Raw genomic sequence first — 14,325 nt, 5'->3', positions numbered from 1 at the left:
ATAAAATCGAAGAATTAGTATTATAACTCTCATTCAAAATTTCACCGATCCCCGGTCTATTAGTCGCAAGACTAGGACCCAATATTTAAATACATACGATTTTGAAGTGGGTAGAGACTTTCGCTCATAATTTGCCATCCTTAACACCGTTGGCATATTATAGTCAGAGCTTAAAGCCTGCTTCTGCTGTACATCCGACATAACATTTATCTTAAAATTCTTTCGTCGCAAAATTATTAATTCAAATTTATTTTCTTCGTGACTATTCTGTCATCGAAATCTGATTTGGCATCTGTTTTACATTTACGTAGACACCAAAGTGTTATCTACAAAAGTGCACTTAAAAAAAGAAAGGAAAAGTCTTATAAGATTACTCCATTATTTTATTTGAAAAATGAGTCACTGCGTTTAAATTCATTCTAAAATTAAATTTTTTTTTTTAAATATTTTACGTGCGTTTCTGTTGATAAGTAATTGCAGCTGGCCTTTGAACCTTTTTACTCTATGGTGACCAGAGGAGTCATTAAAATTACATTTAGGTGTTTGCTCTAGCATTTTAACGAATGAAAGAACAAACAAGCCTAAGTCTTTTAAAAGCATTTTTTTTTTTTTTTTATTACATTATATCTTATCAGTATAAATTTGTTTGAATGTAAAATTTGGTCGGCTACTAAATTTTTAAAAGAAAATAAAATTTAATATAATAAAAAAAATAAATAAAAAGTTCAGCATCTGAGCTGGACGTAACAGTATTTTGCAATACACGAATCTGTATTATTAAGTATTGGAACGTTTTGAGACGCAACAACATCAGATGATGTGTCGAACTCAACTAATGAAAACATCTTATCTGAAAAATAATAGAAATTTCTCAATAACAGTTGCGTAGCGATTAAAATGTGAAATATATAATAAAGATTTCGTCATCATGAAATTTTAATTTTGAAATTAGTAGGCAATCAACTATTTCGGGATATTTTTTCAATGACATTAAAAAAGAAAAATGAATAAAATAAAATAACTAAAACGCGCATACGTACAACGATAAAAACACTGTAGGTGCAATTTAAAAAAAAAAATTTTTAAATTCATTTTTAAAAAAAAATCAGAAAATTATCAGACGCCGGCTAACCTCAGTATCATTAAAAATTAACTATTTGTAAAATATGCAAGTGATTATTAAAATATATTATACATTTGAAATTACTTACCTAACTGTGAAATTCAAATAATTAAAAATCAGATTGAAAGATTTATTTAATTATAATGTACTTGATTTAACACATCAATTAGAGATCGTTCTTTGTGACCAAAGATGGTGGTTTAAAATGATCTACTTTCTTTGTACTGCTACTCTGGGTTTCATTAGTCTTCACGTACACTTATTATTAATGCCCCTAAAAGATTGTGAAATAAGAAGTTATTCTGTACCAGCGATGCATACAAACAATTGATTAATCGAACAATCGATTCTGCAAATTCAACATTCGATATTTGTCAATCATTCAATGACACATCGACAATTCGATTAGAAATCAGTTAAAATTTTAAAATACGATTTTTGAACATCGATTTTTTTATAAAATGAAAAAAAAAAGTTTTTGTTTTGTTATTAAATGTTTTCAATAGAAGGTAGAAAATCCAAATGTTCACATTTTGATCACTGACATCAAAATTGAACGTAGCCTCAATCCCATTTTGTTTTGGTATTACTTCTATATAGTTAAATGATATGGAATTGACATTTCCATACATTGATTGCAAGTTGTCAACAGCATTCTGAGAAAGTTGGTGGCAGACGTTGGCATTCCATTGATTGATGGAAAATTTCTTTCAATTTCTTCACAAAATTGGTAATAGGTATTAGGTTCCGTAATATTCAGACTTTTTGATCAGAAAGTTTGTGTCAAGTAGTTGCGATTAAGTTGACTACAACTTGTTGCCAACTTTCAGCTTTTGTAAGTGTTGACTACAAGTCGTTACCAACTCTCCCAGAAATTTGAATCAATTTGCTTATCTTATGGAATGGTAAAAATGAACATTACCAACTTTTTTTTCTAGTAAAAAGTTATTCCAAATTGAGGAAAAGTTAACGGCAAATTTTTCTTTTCAACTTTGGCTGTCGAATCGTCGGCAAATTCGAACAGCAAATTCCAGGTAATTTCGACCTCAAAATATCTCCTAATAGCCCCACTTTAAATATAATTGCTTAGCAAGTTCTGCAGTGAAACACTTGCGGCTAAATTAACGACAAGTTTCTGGCAAGCCTCGACTGGATAATACTTGCGTGCAAGTTGATGCAAACCTATGGCCGTCATCTGAATCTAATTTGACAGAAGAACTTGCCGTCATTTCGAAGTGAAACTTTCAATTAACGTAACGTCATTGTCCAACAGTATAACACTTGTAATCAAATTGAATTCAAGTGGTTTACAGATAATTAGCTATCAATTTAAAGGTAACTGCTTGTTTCTCAACACGTTCCTCAAGTTGCCTTTAGAATGCGTCGGTAGCTTGTAGTTCACTGACGGCTAAGGTTGCTATCAAGAATGTCAATTGCAAGCTAAAATGGCTATTAGGGCAGTTAACCGTTAGAAAATCTATATTTTCGACAGTAAACATTTTTTTTTTATTTTTCTGTGATTTATTTTATGCTAAAGCGTTGTTAAGAGTAATACCGTCCAAATAATGAGAGTATATACGGAAAAAAGTGTAAGAGGGAATGCAATGTATTCAGATATCGCCATTAAAAACAAGGAAAAACACGTGAGCGATAAATTTACATAAAATTTTAAAAAATTTAGTGTTTTTCATTTATAAAAAAATTATATTACAGTTATTTACAATAATCAATAATTACCATTTTGATTTTACAAATTTAACCAATCGATTGCATTAAAAAAAAAATTCTTAAAAAAAATAGGAATTCAAATAGTAAATAAAAAACTAAGGAAAGACTATTATCCATCATTTCATCTATTGTTTTTATTCTCAAAACTGGTTTTGGAAAAAATTAAATCGATTATTTTGATTATAAGATGTCAAGTTTATTGTAAAAAGTTTATTGTATGTTCATCCGAGTTTTTCTTCGCAACGCTCGTCAGATCGAAAATAACTTTTGCTTTTTAAGTTTTTTTCTGGAACTTGATGTCAATTATCTGATTTAACTTGCATTTTTATTACGGCTATGGTTTGACGTCAACTTATAGTTAACGCTGTAATCATATTCCAACCAAAACTTGGAACAGCAGAACTTGCCCTAATAGGACAGTTTGCTTGGCAAAAATTTCCTTGAATTTCTCGTCAAATGTCCTTCAACGTCGGGCTTTTCCGTTTTTGACGACAATTTGTATACAACTTGCTATATAATTCGACGGACATTTACTACCCGAATTAGAATGCTAATTCACTTCAAGAAGTGTATACAAATTTTCATCAAAAACGGAAAAGTCCGATCTTGACGGACATTTGACGAATAAATTCAAGGAAACTTTTGTTAAGTACTCTTGCTAAGTAAACTGTGCCATTAGGGTATTTTTCTTGCGAAAAAGTCATTTATATATCGAAGAAAAATTAACCACAAAGTTTTCTCACTAACTTTTGCCGTTAAATTGTTGGCAAATTCAGGCAGAAAATTTCAGTGATTTCGATTGTCAAATCACTGCCAATATAAAGCTTAAGTAGCTATTCGGATCAATCAATCCTAATGTTAGCTTGATCAAAATCACTGAACAAATTTTTAACGAAAAAGTATGGCTATCGTGGTATCCAGATAGTCAAGAATCCTCAGTACAACTTTAATCTTATTTAACCGTTAAATTGCAACGGTAGATTTTAGGCGAATTTAATTATAAATTTGCTAAACAAGCGTCACTTTAAACTGTTGTCACGATTGCAGATCGTGATGGGCGTAGGTACGATATTTGTATAAAATATAGGGAATAAAATGGTACTTACACTGATCAAGGACCGATCCTATGACCCGGGCTCACGTGACCAAATGCTCAGTTTATTCTATTTTATATTTAACTAGCTGACCCGGCAGACTTCGTACTGCCTCAATCGATTGTAGAGCAAAATAAAAAAATCAACTCTGTTTAAGTTCCCACTATATAAACTTGATGTATTACCGTACGATGGATGGTGTGGCTCAATAAGTTATAGATCAAATTGAACGGAATATAGTATAGTGCCGGATAGCTCAACTGGTAGAGCACTCGGTGCGATACCGACATGGTCTGAGTTCGATTCCCAGTTCGGGCTATCTATATTTTTCTCAATTTATCTATAAATTGTCTTATTGAGAAGGTTTGCATGATTAAGGTTTCCACTATATATTAAATTGGTGTAATACCGTACGATGGACGGTGTGGCTCAATAAGTTATTTTGAACCTCTGATTTTTTTATCTTTCAGCATACGTTGAAAGAGAACTTCATGATTTTTTTCAAATTTTTTCCTCCGACCGTTTTCGAAATATCGAATTTTAAAAAATGAAGAGATTTTTCTATCAAATGCCTGTAACTTCGTGAAAAAAGGGTTAAACAAAATTTTTAAAGAGTCAAAAAATGATTGTTTTTAGATTTCTTTTCGATAAAAAATATCAAAAAAATTTTTGAATCACGCTTCTGTTGAAATTTTAACTTTTAAGTATAAATTGTCGATTTACAAAAAACACGTACTGATCGATTTCCCTCATAATTTTTTCACAGCAAACTGTCACCTATTCTACAACTTTTCCAGCTATGCTCATAATGGGACAACGATGGGATTTATTTTTTAATAGATTTTTTAAATTTCATATTCCACTTTATTTTTAAGAAAAATGTCTTAAAATAATAGCATGCTCGGAATTTACTGTTAATAATTATCTGGCACACAACTATCATCAAAATTTTCTTCCACAGTAAAATTATTACTAATTAATTAATAAATAATAATTTTATTAATAATAATTTTTTTTTGTCACCTGCCGAAAGTGAAACAAAAGAAATAATATCGCGAAGCCGACCAAGTTGTTATTATTATCTTTTGTGACTATTCAATTTGGTCGGGTTCGCGATCACTTTTTTTTAGTTTCGGAACGCGACATTAAATCCTCCAACGACGTATTCTGTGCTCCAACGCACACACGCACACTATTTTGATAGATATGATTGAATTTGAACTTTGTATAGCAGTAAGAAAGTGTAAATTTACTTTTTGACGTTAGGAACACATCTACATTTCTTAGATAACAGTGAGTGCTTGTAATTTAATATGAACTTTATATAATAGCAATAAAGCTCAAATTGATTCTACGTTTTAGTTAGAAAACGTTTGTATGTGGAAAAGAAAAGGGCTGTTTTAAGGGTTTTCCCGACAATTATTCGATTTTTGCTCGCCGTAAGAACCATCCTTGGACTTCAACGAACATTTTAAAAAAAGAATTGGCCAAATTGGTCCAGGCGTTGTTGAGTTATGCGCTTACCAACACATTTTGCGATTCATTTTTATATTATAGATTCGCGTCCACACAATATTGTTGAAGACAATATTGATAGAACCCAAAACGATTTCCAATTTATTATGTGACTGATCTAATTTCACAATCAAACGTCGAGCGGTAAACGTAAGATTGTGTACCCCCTACTGTGAACTATCGGTCTGAGCGGCTAGACAGGTAGAAAACTAAGGGATAAAGGAAGGTGGGCCGCCGAAAAGCCTCGTGAAACTAGTATCTCATTGTTAAAGTAAAATTGTCTGATAAATAATGATTTTCAAATGTTTTATGTTAACGAGTATTTATTTATTAAGGACTCAATATTTTCAAAATACAAAAAGGGTTACAAATGGCAAAATATATGTTTCATGCATATGGTTTACAAATATTTCAGAGTATATTAAAATAAAAATACCAAACAATGGTTACAATTTTTAAAAACTTACCCTAAACAGGTTTTGGTGAGGCGTCAGGACTGTCAGCAGTAACACAGGACACTTATTCACAACGCGTTTTCGCGGTCAATTAATGTGATTCTAATTTATCGAATTATTTATTTATTTAGTATATTTTGTTGTATCAATTTCAATGTTTATGCGTTTTTAAATCTCTGTAGGTTAAAATAAAATGAATGTCTTCGCGCTTCTCGCTGTAAAATAATTTCAATGTATTCAAATTCTTCGCGTCTTCGCGGTAATATAAAATATAGATTTATAAAATCTTCGCGTATTTTCGCGGTAAAAGTATTTCAAAATATTATTCAAATTCTTCGCTTTTTCGCTGCAAAATATCCTTCAAAATCTTCGCATTTATCGCGGTAAAATATTCTTTGACTTTTCATGATTCTCGTGGTATATGTCAATATAAAAATAAAAATGAAATAAATGGATTAAAATTAGCTAAAGATAATCAACGCTACCGGTACTTCCGATTGATATTAGTTCACGACTTACAACGATCAAGGTCCGGTTCGTATGCCCAGCTACCGTTGACCGAATGGTGTAATTAATATCTCGTCAATTATTCTCCTGAGACTAGCAGAAAATGATATACCGATCATTCGAGTGCTTACGACGATCAAGGTCCGGTTCGTACGCCCAGCTACCGTTAACCGAATGCTCAATCGAGATATCAATCCTCTAGCCACGAACACCGTCGAGTGTCCAGAGTTCAGTAAGGTTCAGAGTTTGATTCCCAAAAGAACTAATGAGCTAAAGTCTATGGCCTTTTTATATGATCCTCACATATGAAAAGTGGTGGTAACTAGTTTCCTATACGAGAGGACTCGCACTCGCCCGAAAGTTCTAGGCCTATGCACACGTGGGATCTCTGGGAAACAGATTTTGACTATTAAGTAGGCTGATGACCTGGCGCCACTCTGTCGCCGAGCATGCCCGTGTAGGAAACCATAAATTTGGAGGATTCCATTAGCTTTCTCTAATTTCCAAGAATCACATGCAGGTGCGCATGAGTTGGGTGGTCTACAGTTTTAAGATGAAAAATCAAAGAAGACTACCACTTCTATGCTTAGATTAGTTAAATGGGAACGGATACATAAATTTTAAAAGTACGTTAAGTAAAAATGATGAAATTTCCAGAAAGAGAAATATATAATACGCGTGGTCCATTAGTACAATACTAGTTAATTGTAAAGCGTTGACAACGCTTAGGTAGGTATATTTGTCCGGTACGACTTTTGGCGTCAGTAAGTCGGCGTTATACATAAAAAGGTTTACATACAAGAGGTTTTAATGTGTACTTATTTTGTAAGAGAGCAAAAAAAAATTAAAAATTTTTGAATGTAGCAGCCGTGACACTGTCAGCAAAAGTATCTTAATTTCTGTCGTTCAGTTTTCTGACTACAGTATTAAGCAAGATGTACTTTTTAAATTGGCCACAAAACTTTTCATCTACAACTTTTGCTGGTAAGTCACCCTCCAGTTCCAGCCGAAATTTCGGTAAAGTTGAGTTTTTAAGTTGACGATCATTTGCAGTCAATGCAGCTATTGAGTTAGTGCGGTCTACATAAATTTTGAATTATCTGTGACTTGTTAGAAAGATATACTTTAGAAAAAATAAAAAAATAGACGAAATAACTGTAATCAATTTTCTTCTTCGATACTCTTTAAAATTCAATTAAATTAATAAAATTTTTGAAATTTTAATGAAATTTCATAAAAATTGCATCCAGTGTTGAAGACAATGATATTCTAAAATTTTATGTCACTTCAAAATGATTATAAAATTTTACAATGCTACGTAAAATTTCATAAACTGTACAAAATATTCAAAATTAACTATGATACAAAAAAAGACTGTCAATCAACGACCGTCATTTCATGCCACGATAACTGCGATCAATTGGCTGTACAGTTTTTTTGCCTGTTGGCCGTTAATTTACAAGTAAGTTGATAAAAACATTCCTTGTTAACTTGTCTTCAGAATTTAGAAATAGACTTGTGATGTTGTGAGAGCCAGTCAGTTTTTGTTTTCATTATTGTGTGTGATTATAATTATTATTAGGATTACTATGACTACTATTACTAATATTACTTGTGTTACTTAAGATTACTACTATTTTCTTATTACTATTTTTATAACTATTTCTTACGACTAGAACTATTGTATTGCTATGACACATGCAATTATTACTATTAATTAATACTATGAATAAATTGCTTGATACTATGATTATTACTAGGTCTCATTATGTATTACTATCACTATTTGCTTTTATTATTGCTAATACTACTACTACTATTATTATTCTAACTATTACTACGACTATTGTGAATCTATTTTTCTTTTTACTTAACTATGACTATTGTAAGCTAATGTGATTCTAATTGCGATTATTATTATTATACTATCAATATTATTCCTATAACCGTATTATTATTATTATTAGTACATGTGAACGAATGAATGCGCGACCAAGTGAAATTATTTTAAGTCCCGAGTAACTAAAATCAAAGGGAAATAAAAAAAGGCAAATTTCGTTTCCAAATGAATCTTTTACAACACAGAAAAAAAGGTTGACTTGGCTCAAGATAATTTTTGCCTCCATTTTTTTATTCTTGGGCTGAGTAATTGGGTTTTTTTAACCCTTCGTTCATCGCGCTATGAGCGCAACGCCGCAATTTTGAGTAAAAGATTATTAAAAAAAAAAAAAAATTTCTAATCTTTTGAAATTTTAAGAGTTATTATACTATACTTTTTAGTATCGAATGAATCAATGATAATTATTTTTCCGATATTTTAAATATTTAACAAATAATTTTTTTGGTTGGAAAACCTGAGAAACGCGGCGATGTGCTGCTGACGCGAGTAAACTCGGACGTTGAATTTGTTCGGATTTTCTGCGCAGTGTTGCCAGTTACCACCAGTGGCTTATTTCCAGCTCATTTAATTCATCTCTATCATTTATATTTTTATTTAATACAAAATTTTTATTTTAATAAAAAAATTGTAAAAATAATTACAATTGTCTACTCGAATAAACTTGTGTGATTTGAATTTTAAAAAATCATAATTATGATACTTGGCAACACTGCAATATTAAATATATTGCGGCGGAACGCCGCGACGCGATGAACGGAGGGTGGCGAGATCGCGCGATGGACGGAGGGTTAATCCGAGAACATTTTCTTCGACTAATATTATAAAAATATTACATCAAGAATAATTAAATTTTAATTCAAGTTAAATAATCTTGGTTTGAGAATATTTATTGTAAGTCAAATTTATTTTGTTTCTAACCAAGTAAATAAAACTATCAAAACAAGATACTTTTCTGTCTTGGTTGGTGAGTATAGTAAATTGTCACAATATATATCAACATCTAAAACCAAGAACTTTTTTTGCGTGGCAGAAGAACATTTATTCTCAGTTTGAGAAAACTACATTATCCACTCAAGACAACGGTCTATTGGAATGAGAAAATTTTAATTTTGATTTAAATAAATGATAATCTTAACTTAATAAAATAACTTTTCTTGAATCATGCAAATTTTAACTTAACGGAAGACATAAAATTCCCCCATTGATGTTTTTTTTTTCTTGACTTAAAAAAAACGTAGTCTCGATTCAAGAAAATAAATGACTCTACTTAAAAAATATATCGACCTATATTTTTCAGTGAATTTAGCCTAATATAAATACTAAATAATGTTGTTAACAAGCAGGAGTGTATACGTATATTCAGAACATCACAATACAACAGTAGAGAGGGTAAGGAATACTCTCTCTCGATTCAATGGCTTATAAACAAATTGAGAAAAATAAATTGTTTGCTCACGGTAGGAATTGAACCCAGACCAATTCGGTATCACGCGAGAGCTTTACCGGTTATGCTACCCGACCATTTCCTGAATATTCGTTAAATTTACCCATATCGAGTAAGCACACTGTATAATGTAGAGCCTACACTTCCGTCACATTTGTAGAGTACAGTTAGCTTTCCCAAGAGAATTTACACGTTGAGCCGTGAGCGCAGTTGCTGTTGGTTCAAACGTCTACGCTTACTTGCCGCAACACAACAAATACTTAAGCCAAGTTATTTCTTAACATTGAGTCGAGTACTTTTCATTCTTGACTGGAGTCACAAATCATTTCGATTCAAAATAAATTATTCTTCAAGAAAAAATATTTTACTTTTCGGACAATTGGATATATATCGGGGTTAAATTTTTATTTTTCTCACTTTAAGAAAACATTTTTTAATTTAAGAAACATATATTATATCGGTTGAATAAAAAGAAAATCTTATGCCAAGATGACCAAATTTAAAAAAATTTTGCTCTTGAACCACGAAAATTTTTGTTTTCATTCAAAATTGCAAAAAATATTTTTGCGGCAAGAAAAAATTTCTTGCGCCAAGATATCTTTTTTTTCTGTGAAGAATTAAAAGATTGAAAGAATTGTAAGAGAAGTCAAAATAAGAAATATAATATCGAGAGTTTAGAATTCTTCTAAGTCCTGAGTTATAAAATCAGAGGGAATTTGTAGAACATAATTTTAATAGAATAACATCGTTAAATGAAAGAAAAAGAATGCATTTAAGAATTTAAGTAAATACTAAAATACTGAAAATTTGGCCGACCGAGCAAAGTACTCGCGACGGTGAACAAACGAATAGAAAGATAATGAGAGAATGAGCAATCAGGACTTAATAAGATTTTTAATCTCTCGATATTATATTTCTTTCATTTCATTTTTATTTTATTTTCTTCATAAAAGTCGATCGGAACTTATAATTGTCCTTTTACTGTAGTTGCGCCGGTGACGCTAGAGGGCGACGGAAATTATTCTTTTCACAATCACGGTGGAAAAGCCAGGTAATAAGATCGATGGCAAAAGCTCGTATAGGCAACTAAGTCTGCTGAGACGTTTTCCCTTCCGACAACAGAAGAAACTTCACCTACCTTGAGTCTAACCCAGATCAAGGTAAGTGAAATTTTACTTTCGTGGAGATTTGGTGTCTCCGTACTGAGGCCTTCTACCGAGGTACGGCAGGTGAAACTAGTCAAATAGGTGGAGGTTCGACGGAGACCATCCACTTGCCCTCTGGGAAGGGAAACTCGTTCAGGGTGGAGGGAAAAGTAAGCCACACACCCCAAGACATCCGAGGAGGGATAGAAGCGCGATTTAGCCCGCGAGAATTTGTGTGTGTATGAGTGTATGCGACGAGGAAGTCGTTGAGTGACGGGGAAGTCGTTGAGCTACCGCGTAACTGTTATATTAATAATTATTACATCATTATTTGTTTATAAAGGTAGTAGAGAAGGGTTCTAAGCCAATCCTCGTGTAAAAAAATTGCTTAAATAAAGTTTTGTTCTCTTTTGTTTAAAATCTGTTTCTGACTTAGAAACCCCTTTCAACCCATGACTCCGGCGAGTAAATCCGAGCAAAGGGGTAGTTGTTTCTAATTTGTTTATTAATTAATTTGAATATTTAATCAAACCAGTTTTTATTCGTTTGTTTTAATAATTACTTTGATAAATAAAATAAACCGTAGTTTACCCGTTACAGACTGATACCAACTAGTGCAAGTAGAGTTTTTGGATTGACGATAATATGCAGATAATATAGTTCTCTATGGAGTTTCTGAGATAAAAGGTACGAAATCGTAAGAAACACCTCTGATAACTACTCGACAACCTTCAGCTTTTGTAACTGTTGACTATTTAGTTATCACCAACTTTCCTACAAAATTGGTGACAATTTACTGCCGTAACTTGCCACCAACCTTCCGAGAAAATTAAAGACAAATTTTCGACAACTGATGGAATGCCTACTTTTGCCATCAACTTTTTCAAAAAGTTGCCATCAACTTATGGAAATTCAAATTTTCGCGGTTACTTTGGTGACAGGTTGCAGCAGTAGACTGTCACGAAATTTATGACACCTAAAATCTATTGTCGATAATAGAGAGTAAAATAGAAGCAAGGTCTAATTAAGTTTTCGTTAAAATTTGTTTTTTTCTAAAATTTATTCAGAGGCTTTAAAAAAATTCCAAGCCATGAAAAAATTCCAGTATTTATTCGCAATTTTTTAAAGTCAAAAGAGAAATTGATGAGGAACAGGTATTGTTACAAGTCATATATACTATTTAGACAGGAATTTTTCAATCTCAGTTTATACTGTGTACAAAATTATTCTATTTTTTGAAAGAAAAAAATTTTTGGAAGTGTGAAAACAAGATGAAATCGAAAAACTTGAAGTTCTTAAGTTTCTTGACAAAAAATTTATGCAGAAACGAAAAAAAAGTTGACTGAAGTTTGAACGTATTAATCGAATCGGAACACCGCATTAGAAAAAAAAAATCTGGGCGTCGGTTAACCCTGCGGGCCAGCCCCAAAACTTCCCGCTGTTTTCGACCTCAAAGAGCTCGAAACATTAGTGTAGATATATTTTCGAGCTCTTCGAGCTCGAAAATGTTATCACATGCAATTGTTTTTTTACGATCTTTTCAAGCTCTAACAAGTTACCTGTTATGCTGAAGTTTGAAAATTTAAGAAGCGAAAATCATCAATGAAGTGATTTTAAAAATTTAGTTCTTGATTATGTTCAGTAAAATAAGTTTATTGAGGCAGAAATCAATGTCAGGGATCAAAATCAAGATTTAAATAAGTTTTGACTCATGTAAGAAACAATAAAATATGAAATATCCGATAAAAATATTAAAAACTACGTTTTATCGATTTTTTTGTTGATAATATGATTTAAACTAAAAACCAAGTTCGGTGACATTATATGATCAAAAGAAACCATAAAAAACATGAGTTGGTATGATATCAGGCACATTTTAGTACGTTATATTATGATTTATCCCGAAAAAATAACATAGAATGTTATTTTTTTAACATTTCAACGCCGATATCTTTTGAACTAATCAATCGATTTTGATAGTTGACGTGGCAGTCGGCGCGTTTTATTAAATTCTAGAGCTGATTAAAATTTGAAATCGATCGCGTCAGTCGTTTCGAAAATATTTAGAAAAAACCGTTTTTCACCATTTCTTTCTCCCGCGATAACTCTCAAACGAATTATCCGATTTTGATGTTTAAGGTGGCAATCGACGCGTTTTATTGAGTACTAGAGCTGATTAGATTTTGAAGTCGATCGTATAAGTCGTTTTTGAGCAATCAATAAAAAACTAAAAAACATTTTTTTTTTTTCGTAATTCGCAAATATTTTCGAGTTCATTCGATCAAATAATCTGAAATTCTTAGGAAAGTTGATGGCCAACAAGCTCTTTCGATTGCCACCTCAACCATCCATATCGATTCATTAGTTCAAAAGTTACAAAGAGTTTACATACACACACACACACACACACACACACACACACACACACACACACACACACACACACACACACACACACACACACACTCGGACATCATTCTGAAAATAGTCAGAATAGCTTCCTAGGACCTCGAAACGTCGACATCTGATGAAAACTCGATTTTCGAAAATCGGGGTGAAAACAATAACTTCCCGAAATTTTTGAAAATCGTCGATTTTCTTAGCGGGAAGTTAAAAAAGTTTAACACGACGATATTAGGTATTGCCGAACAAACATTTACTTCTGCTGAAAGTACTATATGTTTGAGCAATCTAATTTATGGAAATAAATTATTTGTGGTAAAAAATTGTAACAGGGAATTTTGAATTTTCCGCGCTCAGTTGCCATGATATTCTATCATGCGCACGGTCGATATATTCTATTACTGCCCCAGGGTTATCCGGGGTAGAGTGCGACTGTCGTACCGAGTGGAAATCGTAGGGGCTTGTCTGTCAGTCCCACTTAGTGATAAGTAGGGGTGTATAAGTTTCCGGAAGTTGCCGAATTCGGTCGAGTGGGTGCACAATGATAAGAGAAGAGAAAACCCAGGCCGAGACACACAATCGAACGAGACGCCCGAAGATCGAGACGCTCAGCCAACTCAGGTGAAGGAGCCAGCACAAAAAAGGAAAACAACGAGAGGGATGAGAACAGGAGGACGCGATGAACGTGACGAAAACAAAGAACCTGAGGAGACGGAAACGACGAGGAAAAGCACCAAGAAAAGAATCAGGTATTAACTAATTTAATTATTCTAGGCCGAAGCCAGAATACTAATTTAATTCAATAAATACTTAGTCGTTCGTCGGGGCAATCCGCGTCTAGGCCCGTAGTTAATAATTAATTATAAAGTCTAAAAAAAATTAAGCCAGACGGTTGTCAAACCGGATCCAGGCCCAACTGCCGGGTCCAGGGCGTCGTCTTATAATTCTAGGCCATTGCCGGAATTATATACGTCGTACAAATTTCTAGGCCAATTGTGAATGACACAAGCC

The 14,325-nt window shown here is 32.6% G+C and overlaps 1 protein-coding gene across 16 annotated transcripts in view; it reads right to left on the bottom strand.

Moving 5' to 3' along the window:
* Positions 1–14,325, bottom strand: part of LOC103572023 (uncharacterized) — a 370,788-nt gene that overhangs the window by 187,029 nt on the left and 169,434 nt on the right. For 4 of the 16 annotated variants that reach the window (XR_008404319.1, XM_053742093.1, XM_053742095.1 and 1 more), the window contains exon 3: positions 1,212–1,397. The exons of 11 other annotated variants lie outside the window; for them this stretch is intronic. The gene's annotated coding sequence lies outside the window, so the exon portion shown is untranslated. Of the gene's footprint in view, positions 1–691; positions 851–1,211; positions 1,398–14,325 lie in introns of those variants that run through there. One more of the 16 variants, XR_008404320.1, reaches the window with a different exon arrangement.

Source organism: Microplitis demolitor, chromosome 9, assembly GCF_026212275.2.
Source record: "Microplitis demolitor isolate Queensland-Clemson2020A chromosome 9, iyMicDemo2.1a, whole genome shotgun sequence".
Lineage (NCBI taxonomy): Eukaryota > Metazoa > Arthropoda > Insecta > Hymenoptera > Braconidae > Microplitis > Microplitis demolitor.
The sequence above is the reverse complement of the archived record's forward strand: the minus strand, read 5'-3'. Positions and strand labels throughout refer to the sequence as shown.